Raw genomic sequence first — 12812 nt, 5'->3', positions numbered from 1 at the left:
ATCTAAGAGTGATGATTTTGGTCATATCTCAAGTTGAATATTGAGATTTCAAAATCAGAATATGTAATTAAATTTTGAATGAGTATGGTTGTTTTGATTTCTATAAAAGAATGTATATTGTTGTGAAAGTAGGGAGTATAATGGATGATTTGCTGAATCAGATTCGAAGAATGTAACATATTAATTGTGAATTTATATATCTCTCGGGTATTACCTACCCGTTAAAAAAATTTCACAATTAATATTTTGTACAAAAGAATTTTATTACAGTCTTTATAAAAATATATATATGTATATTTTCTTCAGATGTAACATAGATTTAATGAGTTAATGTTAAATTAAACTCATTTGATTTACGGTTGAAACTAGAATTGAATAATCCCAAAAGGCTTTAAAAAGTACATAACTTTTACGCAGTATTTCTTTAATGACATTGAAATTATGAATCAATACTTCGTTATGTGTTGATGTATGATGTTCGGTTCGTGGAATTCTTGTGAATTTCGCAAAGTACGAATGATGTTATCTGAAAAGTTTCGGGTACATCGATGATGAAAGTGTAAAATCAAATATATACTTGATTTATTATGAATTGGAATTTTTTGAGTTGCGACAGAGATTGTAGTTAACGCTGGTTAAGTTGCGGCCGAAGGACGTACATTATTGCATATTTGTAATATGAATTAACCGAGTAGTTAAGATTCACACTCAATAGCTTAGCACGGAAAGATTTATTTCAATATATATATATATATATATATATATATATATATATATATATATATATATATATATATATATATATATATATATATATATATATATATATATATATATAATATACATATAATTTCTTCAGAGGGAATGAGTTAATTCTTCATAACTCGTTGATACAATATACACGTTATTGATTCGTAATGATGTCCACAGTGATTCTTGAACTGACGGAGTTTGTGATGTTATCAGTGTTGTTGATTCGGATGTTGACTGTACTGACGATGCTGGTAACGCTGACGGTACTGTTGATGTTGTTGGTAAAGCAAGTTTAGCTTGTTAATCACGCACCATTTTTGTCAGGGTTTCTACTCTTCCTTCTATCATTTTGGTTCGCTTAACGGATTTATGGTTAGGGCTAGATTAGATAATCTCTAAGACTTTAGAGATTACATAATCGCCGCGGAAATGTTTCTCCAATGAAGTTATGAATTAATACTTCGTCAGTTATTGTTGTTGGTACTCCTTGGTATCTATGGTGCGTATGACGTTGATGCTCGTGGGACAGATTGTGAAGTTGAGGTTTACGACGCGGTTGTGGTTGAAGGTGGTATTAGTACTGTTGGCGTTGATGATGGTGGTACTGGTTATGCTGTTGATGCTGCTGCTGGTGTTTGTAATCTCTGCATCATATTCTCCAAAGCCATTACCCGAGCGCGAAGCTCGTTGACTTCTTCTATTACACTGGGGTGATTGTCGGTTCGGACGAGCAGATAAATAAAATCTAAAATTTGATGTAATATATAATCGTGACGAGATACTCTGGAAATGAGCGAGAAAATGGTGTTTCGGACAGGTTCGTCGGTAAGTGCTTCAGGTTCTTCGTCAAGAGGGCAATGTGGTGGATGGAAGGGATCACCTTCTTCTTGTCTCCAATGATTGAGGAGGCTACGAACCCATCCCCAATTCATCCAGAATAGGTGATGACTAATTGGTTGATCTATTCCGGTCACACTGCTTTCGGAGCTTGAATGGGATTCCATTTCGGAATCTGAGTGACTTGAACTGATGACGAATTCCATTTCGTACGATTGGATAAATGATTTTTTTTCCGATATGAAATGATTTTGGCTAACGGATGGTATTCTAATTACATAGAATATATATATATATATATATATAGATCAAAAGATTTCGTAGATTACGGAGGACTTTGCGGGATATGTCAGGCAAAGTTTAAAGTAACAGATACGATAAGATATGATTTAGCAGATATGCTAAGATATGAATTTTTGTCTATACACTATTCATGCAATCAATGCAGCAAGACGTGTCTTAGACTAAAAATGATAAGCAGGTAATTTTCTGAGGATGATAAGTAGTTAATTTTCGACACAAAATGATAAGCAAAACTTTTGACATGCAGACACGGTCGAAGTCCAGACTCACTAATGCATCATATCGACTTATCAGTTAGACACACTAATGCAGACCTGGTTCGCTAAGACCACCGCTCTGATACCAACTGAAAGGACCCGTTCATATACATTATAAACGATTCACAATAGTTGATTACATTGCGAGGTATTTGACCTCTATATGATACATTTTACAAACATTGCATTCGTTTTTAAAAGACAAACTTTCTTTACATCGAAAATTGACAGGCATGCATACCATTTCATAATATCCACTATCCAACTATAAATTGATTTAATAATAATCTTTGATGAACTCAATGACTAGAATGCAACGTTCTTCAAAATATGCTATGAAAGACTCCAAGTAATATCTTTAAAATGAGAAAATGCACAGCGGAAGATTTCTTTAACACCTGAGAATAAACATGCTTTAAAGTGTCAACCAAAAGGTTGGTGAGTTCATTAGTTTATCATAATCATTTATTTCCAACATTTTAATAGACCACAAGAATTTCATTTACAGTTCTCATAAATATACGTCCCATGCATAGAGACAAAAGTAATCATTCATATGGTGAACACCTGGTAACCAACATTAACTAGATACATATAGGAATATCCCCTATCATTCCGGGATCCTCCTTCGGACATGATATAAATTTCGAAGTACTAAAGCATCCGGTACTTTGGATGGGGTTTGTTAGGCCCAATAGATCTATCTTTAGGATTCGCGTCAATTAGGGTGTCTGTTCCCTAATTCTTAGATTACCAGACTTTAATAAAAAGGGGCATATTCGATTTCGATAATTCAACCATAGAATGTAGTTTCAATTACTTGTGTCTATTTCGTCAAACATTTATAAAAGCGCATGTATTCTCAGTCCCAAAAATATAAAGGGTAAAAAGGCAAATGAAACTCACCATACTGTATTTTGTAGTAAAAATACATATAACGTCATTGAACAAGTGCAAGGTTGGCCTCGGATTCACGAACCTAAATTAATTATATATATTTATGTGTTGGTCAATATTTGTCTAACAAATTAGGTCAAATCATAGTGTACCACAATCCTAATGCTCGAGACTAATATGCAAAAGTCAACAAAAGTAAATTTGACTCAAAATAATTTCCAAAAATCTATACATGATTAATATATAGTTTAAATATCGTCGTTTTATATTTTTAAATATTTTTAAAAGATTTATTAGAGTAAATAATATAATTTATTTATTAATAAATAAAATTTTATATTAAATTTATATAATAAAATATACTTTTATATATATTAAGTAATAAAATTTATAGGGTTCATTTAATATCATAAAGATAATATGATAGGTATTATTAAAGTAAGTTATTACACGTAGTAAAATATGTTGGTATCACATATTTATTTGATAAAATAATATCTATAATGATAGTAAGTAAAAGTTGTATTATTTTGTAATAATAATTATTATTATAAAAATATCAATATTTATAATTACTAAGATGACATTATGATAAAACGATAATTCTAATTATGATAACTTTAATATTTACGATAATTTTTAATATTATCTTTAAAATAATAATTCTATTTAAAATAATAACAATAATGATATTTTATAGTAACAATGACATTTCTATTAAAATGATAATTTTTGTTAAAATGATAGTTTTAATACTAACGATACTTTTAATAATAATAGTAATGATAAAAAATAATAAGAACGATAATTTTATCTAAATCAATATCTTATAATATTTTAATTTCATCATGATACTCTTACTCATTATTTCCTAATCGTTTCGTTTAATAGCTTTTAATCGTCTTTTATATCGTGTTCATAATAATGATAATAATAGTAATCAAAATAATTAGGTGTTACAAATATTTGTTTTAGTTACACTAGTATTAATAATGATAGTTACTATAACATTACTAATGATAATACTAATAATTATCTTAATGATAATATAGTAATAATAATAATAACAATAACAATAACCATTTTTAAATAATGATATATATATAAATAATGATAATAATAATAATAATAATAATAATAATAATAATAATAATAATAATACTAATAATAATAATAATAATAATAATAATAATAATAATAATAATAATAATAATAATAATAATAATAATTGGATAATAATAATAATACTAATTATAACTTTAACGATAATAACGATAGTAATAATAAAAAAATAACAATTTTTAATGATAAATCCCTTTTATTGATAAAGATAATAATAATGATAATAATAAGATAAAACTGGAACGACGATAAAAATGACGATAATAATAATCAGTTTTAATAAAAATATCGAAAATTCAATTGATTATAACTTCTAATCCGTTCATCGAAACCATTCGATATCTAAAGGAAAAGTTCTTAATTTTTCGCTAGCTTTCCAAGGACATGCATATCTTATACCTTATCTCAACCGCAAGAGTAACTAATTCAAGATTCAACCTAACCTGTCTAAGGGCAATATCAAAAGTACAAGCATGCATAATCCTAAATACTCGAGCACTAGTCAGGAATACACTATTAGTATGTAAAAGTTAAATTATGAGTACTCACGTATCAATATTGAGATTCAATATTGAAGGAAAGGTACGTAGATGCAACAGAAATGATAAACACTATATTGACCTCACGAGCATACCCATGAACCATACTCAATCACCTCCATAGCTATAACCCATAATTTCCTTAATCCTATCCTACTCGAAAAACAATTTCGAAATCACTCGGACAGCACTCCGTCGTAATATTTTATGTATACTAATAATATCTTGAAATAATACGGAGTAAATATATATATGTAAATTGATTGAGAGAGTTTAGAGAAAAATATTTTCAAGTTTCTATGAAATAATGAAACCTATTGAATTCTATTTATAATAGATTTTTGAATTATTAAAGTGAATTATTAAAGTATGAATTATTAAAGTGAATTATTAAAGTATGAATTATTAAAGTGAATTATTAAAGTATAAATTATTAAAGTGAATTATTAAAGTATGAATTATTAAAGTGAATTATTAAAGTATGAATTATTAAAATGAATTATTAAAGTTAAAGTAAAGTAAAAATAAAATAAAGGTAAAGTTTAAGTATAGTAAAAGTATAAAACTATGTACGTATAATACGTGTATAAATATATATAATATTAATTTAAATCATTATATATATATATATAATAAAATAAAATATAAATATCGTTATCTTTATCATTCTAGTTAAGTAATGAGTTGTCAAAAGTGGTTCTAGATATTTATAAAAGTTATATACGTTTTAATAATAAAGTTCTTTTTAAACTGAAAATGTTTTTGTACGTTTGAAACTAAATAGATCAATCGAGTCTTTATGAGATTCAATCTTCCACTATCATTTGTCTAGTTCTCAATGATTGACAATTTGTTCTTATTTATAAATCATTTTACCATTTATTGTTAAATTGGAAAGATTTCTCAAATCAATGTGGGCCTTTCAACAGAGACTTTTAATCATAATTTAATATATCTGATAATTCAATCATTTGATCTTATCTTCTAATTCCATTGATAAACATTTTGAAACAGATACAATCATGTAAAGTATTTAATCTAATATTTTGTTTACGTTTCAAGTTATAATATATATACACACATACATATATAATCATATTCGTTTAATGGTTCGTGAATCGTTGGAACTTGGTCGAGGTTGAATGAATGTATGAACATAGTTTAAAATTCTTGAAATTTAACTTAACAAATATTGCTTATCGTGTCGGAAACATATAAAGAATAAAGTTTAAATTTGGTTGGAAATTTCCGGGTTGTCACATATTATATGTTGAATACTTTATCTGAAACTTATCCTACTGTTATGCTGAAACCCTGACGGTTTAGAAGTTTAATTTACGGATCACCCTTTCCGCTTATTCACGTGGCTATAACCTAGTATTAGGACCTGATCAACCCTAGGATACAAGGTAAGTAGTTATGTGTGCTTAACATCACAATAGGGATATAGTACCTACGTACGAATAACCATTTATTCGTCAAAGAAGAGCTGCCCATTCAGGTTGTGATTAGAGTAGGTAATATAGAGTTTAGTGAACACTGGCATGCTCTAAAGCATGATTCGCATTAGAAGCAACGTTCTTGAGATGTTGTAAGATGATCCAGGGTTGAATAAGTGATCACAAAGGAGAGACCTCTAATCCAATTAACAGTACCTTAGAATATCTAAGATTGCACATCTGTTAATGTTAAGGCATAGCGTAGTATTAAGTGGAGGAATATTGCTTTAGTTAGACCAACTAGGATTAAGAAAAGCTGAGACTTTCCTTTATGGATATACCACTTTGTTCATGTACCTAGGATTTTATCCATAAGGTCGTTTAAACTCTCTAAGGTTAACGTTGGGAGTAGGGATATCCATCTTAGCCAGAATCTTCAAAGCCTAAACTCTTAGTGACAAATCAGTTAGGTTCATAGCCCAGTTGATTGAGGTTTAGTGTTCATCCTAGGTAGTTAAACTCTTGTGATAGTTCCCCATCAGAATTCCATTCTCTATACCCATCTATCTTTATCTTTATAGTTAAATTACCGCATTATTAGTTAATTTTAATCTATCACCTCTTGTCACTAGGGTTAACTATATAGGCACTTTTGTCCCACGTTACTGAGCAAACATACAAAAATACGAACCTGAGTTATATTTATCACTTACTCGTTAAAAGGAAGACAAGTAGGTGAGTTATAGCTAGAAAGCCCCAGCTAAATATAAATAATAAAACCATTACTCTCTTTTGGTAGCTAATTCTGACGTGTTGCGACCTAACGACATCGCATAAATAAAACCGTACGATTTGGCCATATCATAAGTAGAAGTAAGTTTTGGGCGCTGCTGCCGGGGACCTTATTGTAACACCGTGATTTTTTATTTTTTTTATATATATCACAGCGGAAGACTGAATTACATAAATACCCTTAGATAACATTTACAAACCATAGTTATCAATTTAGCTTAGTTAACGTTATTACAATATTCTAAAACGTTGGTGTTACGTGAAAACATTATAAAACCAGAAAACATCAGAGTCAAACATGTCTTCAACCCAACAGCAACACCCATCCTAACCAGCAGTACCTAAACCTGCAAGGGGTGGAAATGTAGGGGGAATTAGCACACAGCTAAGTGAATGGATACTATCTAACAGACCAAGCATAAGCAACTGAATATGCAAGGGATCACAGATATGCTAACGTCCTGAACTAGCATAGAATAACTGACAATATGAGGATCGGCGGCTTGTACGAGTACACGACGTAGTTGATCAAGCTACAGTCTACCGATAATCCACTTTAATGATTTCACTGCATAACCGTCCAGACGCAACACATGCGTCCTTCTATGTTATACCGAACAATCAGTAACTCACGACCAGACCAGGCTACCACAGTCGACCTCACATCAACCCTACCTTGCCGCCTCGGTGGGTTCCCAAACTTGCCGCCTCGGTTGGTGTCCAACAAATAGTGTGCACATAAGATCACAGATAAATAGTCATGCAATCGTCCTAACTAGCATGGCAATATCTAACTATGCGTGGCAATCGTAATGAACATAATCATAGTAATAAAGAGTCTGAACAAGTAGCGTGTCAGCTACTTAATACTCTATCCGGAGATAGACCCACTCACCGATTACCCGCAACTGAAGGTTCTCAGAGGTCTAATCTTTCTGAGCCTTCACCTTTTTGTTTAGCACCTGTGAATCATCACATAATATCTCAAGTTAGTATTATATCCAAGTATTAATACACAACTTTACATTCAACGGAAAATATTCACATAACAGGCAAGGTTTTTGAGCAAAATGGGGTTCTCGAGCAAATTCGAGTTTTTCGAGCGAAAGGTTCTCGAGCAACTCGAGTTTTTCGAGCAGAAGGTTATCGAGCAACTCGAGTTTTTCGAGCAGAAGGTTCTCGAGCAACTCGAGTTTTTCGAGCAGTAACATGTTTTCGAGCGAGTTTCGAGCACTGTTTTCGAGCGGCTTCTTCTTCACCATCAGCTTCGCTGATTTGGTGATTTTAAGCCAAAAAAACTCGATTTCAAGGTTTATAGTCCAAATTCAAGCATAAGGAAACATACTAATTATGCATAAATACTTTTCCTAACTATAAACATCAAAATCTATCATTTACAATCAATATTTGGGATTAATTCATCCCAAAATACTCACTTTATCATAAACTCAAGTTCTAACACACAATTCATCATTTTTAACAAGTTCTTACTCAATTCACAGCATAATTAGATCATAATAACTATATAGCAACTATTTCTAATATCAATTAAACATAACAAATACAAATCATGAAGATTCAAGCTTAATTTCATCAAAAACCCACTTTATACCCAAACCCATTTCTTTAAGAATTAATTCACAAATCTAAGCAAACAAACCTGGATAATTGATCACAAGGATGATAAGATTCAGATCCTAAAGCCTCTTAATTCAATTTGTGACTTGGATTAGATTAGGGTTTGAGAGTGAAAGAGTTTGGTACGTACTAGTTTTGAGAATTCTCTAGAAATGAGAAGAAGAAAGCAGTTTACACTATTAAGATGGTATTAAAACCCATACCTCACAACACACGGGTATTTATCAGTTATCTAATATCTTTCGCACTTAATTTGGCAACCCTAACGGAGTCCAAATTTAACAAACAAACCATCTCTGTGACCCTTGTCATAAACTGGTCTTAACCAACTAATCAATTAATAATAAACATATTAGTAAAATAAAAGCATATTTTAACCACAATTATAAACCTAAGGGCAATTAAGTAATCTTACTTCTAACCCCAGTTTCAGTCTGTTACAAATTCACCCCCCTTAAAGAGATTCCGTCCTCGGAATCTGGTCTTGGTCAATCAGATGAGGGTAACGGGTCTTCATCAACTCTTCTGTCTCCCACGTCAAGTTAGACCCTAAACTGTGCTTCCATTCTACCAAAACCATCGGGATTTCTTTCCTTCTTAACTTAGTAACCTTTCTGTCGACCACTCGGATAGGTTCCTCAATCAACTTGTTACTCATATCAACTTTCAAATCTGCTAGCGGTACGATTTGTGTCTCGTCATCGACTTTACACTTACGTAAATAACACACATTGAAGGTATTATGAATACCAGCTAGCTCAGAAGGAAGATCTAACACAACTGTCTGGTCATTAACCCTCTGAATAATCTTGAACGGTCCAATAAATCTCGGAGCTAACTTTCCTCACTTACCAAACCTGATAACACCCTTCCACGGCGAAACTTTCAAGTAAACACGATCACCTACCTCAAAGTTTACCGGACGTCTACGTGGATCAGCATACATCTTTTGTTTATCCCTGGTAGCTTTTAACTTTCCTCGCGCGATAGCAACTTTTTCGGCTGTCATTTGAACAATCTCTGGACCAGCAAACTGTTTCTCTCCAGCTTCTAACCAACAAGTCGGAGTTCTGCAATGACGGCCGTACAACATTTCGTAAGGTGGCATCCCTATGCTCGAATGATGAGAATTATTATACGCGAATTCAACCAACGGCAAATGTATATCCCACGAACCACCATATTCTAATACACATGCTCTCAACATATCCTCTAGCGTCCGTATCATTCGTTCACTCTGACCATCTGTCTGAAGGTGATAAGCAGTACTCAGATTCACACGTGTACCTAGATTCTGTTGTAGACTATTCCAGAAGTTCGACACAAATCTAGAATCTCTGTCTGACACAATCGATAATGGCACACCATGCCGACTAATTATCTCTTTCATATATAAATCAGCAAGTTCGCTTAATGACGCTGTCTCACGAGTAGCAAGAAAATGAGCACTCTTGGTCAAACGTTCAACTACTACCCAAATCATATCGTGTTTTCTCTGAGTTCTAGGTAATTTTGTCACAAAATCCATCGTGATATGCTCCCATTTCCACTCTGGAATCTGCAGCTGATGCAACGAACCATACGGTTTCTGGTGTTCTGCCTTCACTTGCGCACAAATATGACACTTTTTAACAAAACGAGCGATGTCTGATTTCATGGTCGGCCACCAATACATAGATTTAAGGTCATGATACATCTTATTACTGCCTGGATGTACTGTCAATCTAGATTTATGAGCTTCAGTTATGATCAAATCCCTCAAGTCTCCAAGCATAGGCACCCAAATACGGTTATTTAAAGTCTTAAGTCCACGAGAATCATCAATTAGGTCAAATTTTTGTTTAGTCATAAGTTCAGATTTAATATGTTCATCCTCCAAAGCACAGGCTTGAACTGTTCGTAGTTGATCAATCAAATATGAAGTTATACTCAAACGCAGAAATTTCACATTCTCATCAGACTTTTTACGACTTAACGCATCTGCTACGACATTTGCTTTACCCGGATGGTACTTTATTTCACAATCATAGTCTTTGATAAGTTCCATCCACCGTCTCTGTCGCATATTCAGTTCTTTCTGCGTGAAAATATGCTGGAGGCTCTTATGATCTGTACATATTACACACTTTGTACCATATAAGTAATGTCTCCAAAGCTTCAACACAAATACCACTGCAGCCATTTCTAAATCATGAACCGGATAATTACGTTCATGTGTCTTTAACTGACGAGAAGCGTACACGATAACTTTATCTCTCTGCATCAGTACACATCCCAACCCGGCAAATGACGCATCACAATAAACCACAAAGTTATCTGAACCCTCTGGCAATGCTAACACTGGAGCCTGACACAACAACTGTTTCAGAGTCTGAAAAGCCTGTTCCTGTTGATCTCCCCATCGAAAACTTACATCCTTTCTAGTCAATTTGGTCATCGGACCCGCTATTTTAGAAAAATCTTTTATAAATCGGCGATAATAACCCGCAAGACCCAAGAAACTCTTAACTTCTGTCGGCGTCTTCGACGAATTCCAACCCATTACCGCTTCTATTTTCGACGGATCCACTTTAATACCTGCCGCACAGATAACATGACCCCGAAACTGCACCTCTCGAAGCCAAAACTCACACTTCGAGAACTTAGCGTATAACTGCTCTTTCTTTAACAACTCTAACACTAATTGAAGATATGTCGCATGATCAGTTTCTGTCTTTGAATATACCAATATATCGTCGATAAACACAATAACAAACTGATCTAAATATGGTTTACAAACCCTGTTCATCAGATCCATGAAGACTACTGGAGCATTCGTCAACCCGAATGGCATAACCAAGAACTCGTAATGTCCATATCTAGTTCTGAACGCTGTCTTCGGTATATCTGATTCTGCAACCCGAACCTGATGATAACCGGATCTAAGATCTATTTTCGAGAAATACGATGCACCCTGCAGCTGATCGAATAGATCATCGATTCTAGGCAGAGGATACTTGTTCTTAACGGTCCTCTTGTTCAATTCTCGATAATCTATACACATTCTCAGCAAACCATCTTTCTTCTTTACAAACAACACTGGTGCACCCCACGGCGAAGAACTTGGTCTTATAAACCCTCTGTCTAACAGTTCTTGTATCTGAGACATCATCTCTCTGATTTCAGAAGGTGCTAACCTATAAGGAGCCTTAGCTACTGGAGTTGTTCCGGGAACTAACTCAATCTTATATTCTACTTCTCTTACCGGCGGCAATCCAGGTAATTCGTCAGGAAACACCTCAAGAAATTCCGAAACCACAGGAATATCAATAACAGATTTCTTCTCTATCTTAGCATCAATAACATAAGCCATAAAAGACTCACATCCCTTAGAAAGTGACTTCCTCGCCTTCATCATAGAAATCAATGGAAAACTGAACCCACTTCGTTCCCCTCGGGCCACAATACGGGTTCCATCGGTCAAACAGAAAGTCACAATCTTCTTATCATACTTAATGTGGGCCTTATGTAGGCTCATCCAGTTCATCCCTAATACTACATCAAAACTAGGGATAGGTAACATTAAACAGGACATAGCAAGCGGTCTACCATCAATTTCTATACTAGCTCCAGACACATACATTGTGACTAGAACCGTCTTACCATCAGCTACCTCTACTCTAACAGGCTCAGGCAGCACAGTAGCAGGTAACCCTAATTTAGTACAGAAATCTATAGACATAAATGTCCTATTTGCACCCGAATCAAACAATATTCTAACAGGTATTGAGTTGATCAAGAACATACCGGTTATGACATCATCATTATTAGTAGCGGCCTCAACTGTCATCTGAAAGGCCCTGGCTTCCGCAGTCGGTGGGTTCTTTCTCTTATGTCCACTTGAGGCTGTGGAACCCCCGACAGATGCCGAACGCACTCCTGACCCTGCCCCGGAACTTGCGCCCTTTGACGCCTGACAACTTGCTGAACGATGACCCGGCTGATGACAACTCCAACAAACATTTTCTCTGAAGGAACACCCCTGAGATTCATGACCTACCATACCACATCTTAAACATATTCTCGTTGCCTCAGAACACTGACCACTATGTGAAGACTTACAACCTTTACACCATTCTTTCTTTCCAGAACCTGAACCTGATCCACCTTGGTTACCCTTACCCTTTTGTCTAAACCCAAACGATTTCTTAGACTTCGAACCTGATTGACTGGTAGCCTGACTACCATGTGGTACC

This window comes from Rutidosis leptorrhynchoides, chromosome 7, assembly GCF_046630445.1.
Source record: "Rutidosis leptorrhynchoides isolate AG116_Rl617_1_P2 chromosome 7, CSIRO_AGI_Rlap_v1, whole genome shotgun sequence".
NCBI classification, from domain to species: domain Eukaryota; kingdom Viridiplantae; phylum Streptophyta; class Magnoliopsida; order Asterales; family Asteraceae; genus Rutidosis; species Rutidosis leptorrhynchoides.
The sequence above is the reverse complement of the archived record's forward strand: the minus strand, read 5'-3'. Positions refer to the sequence as shown.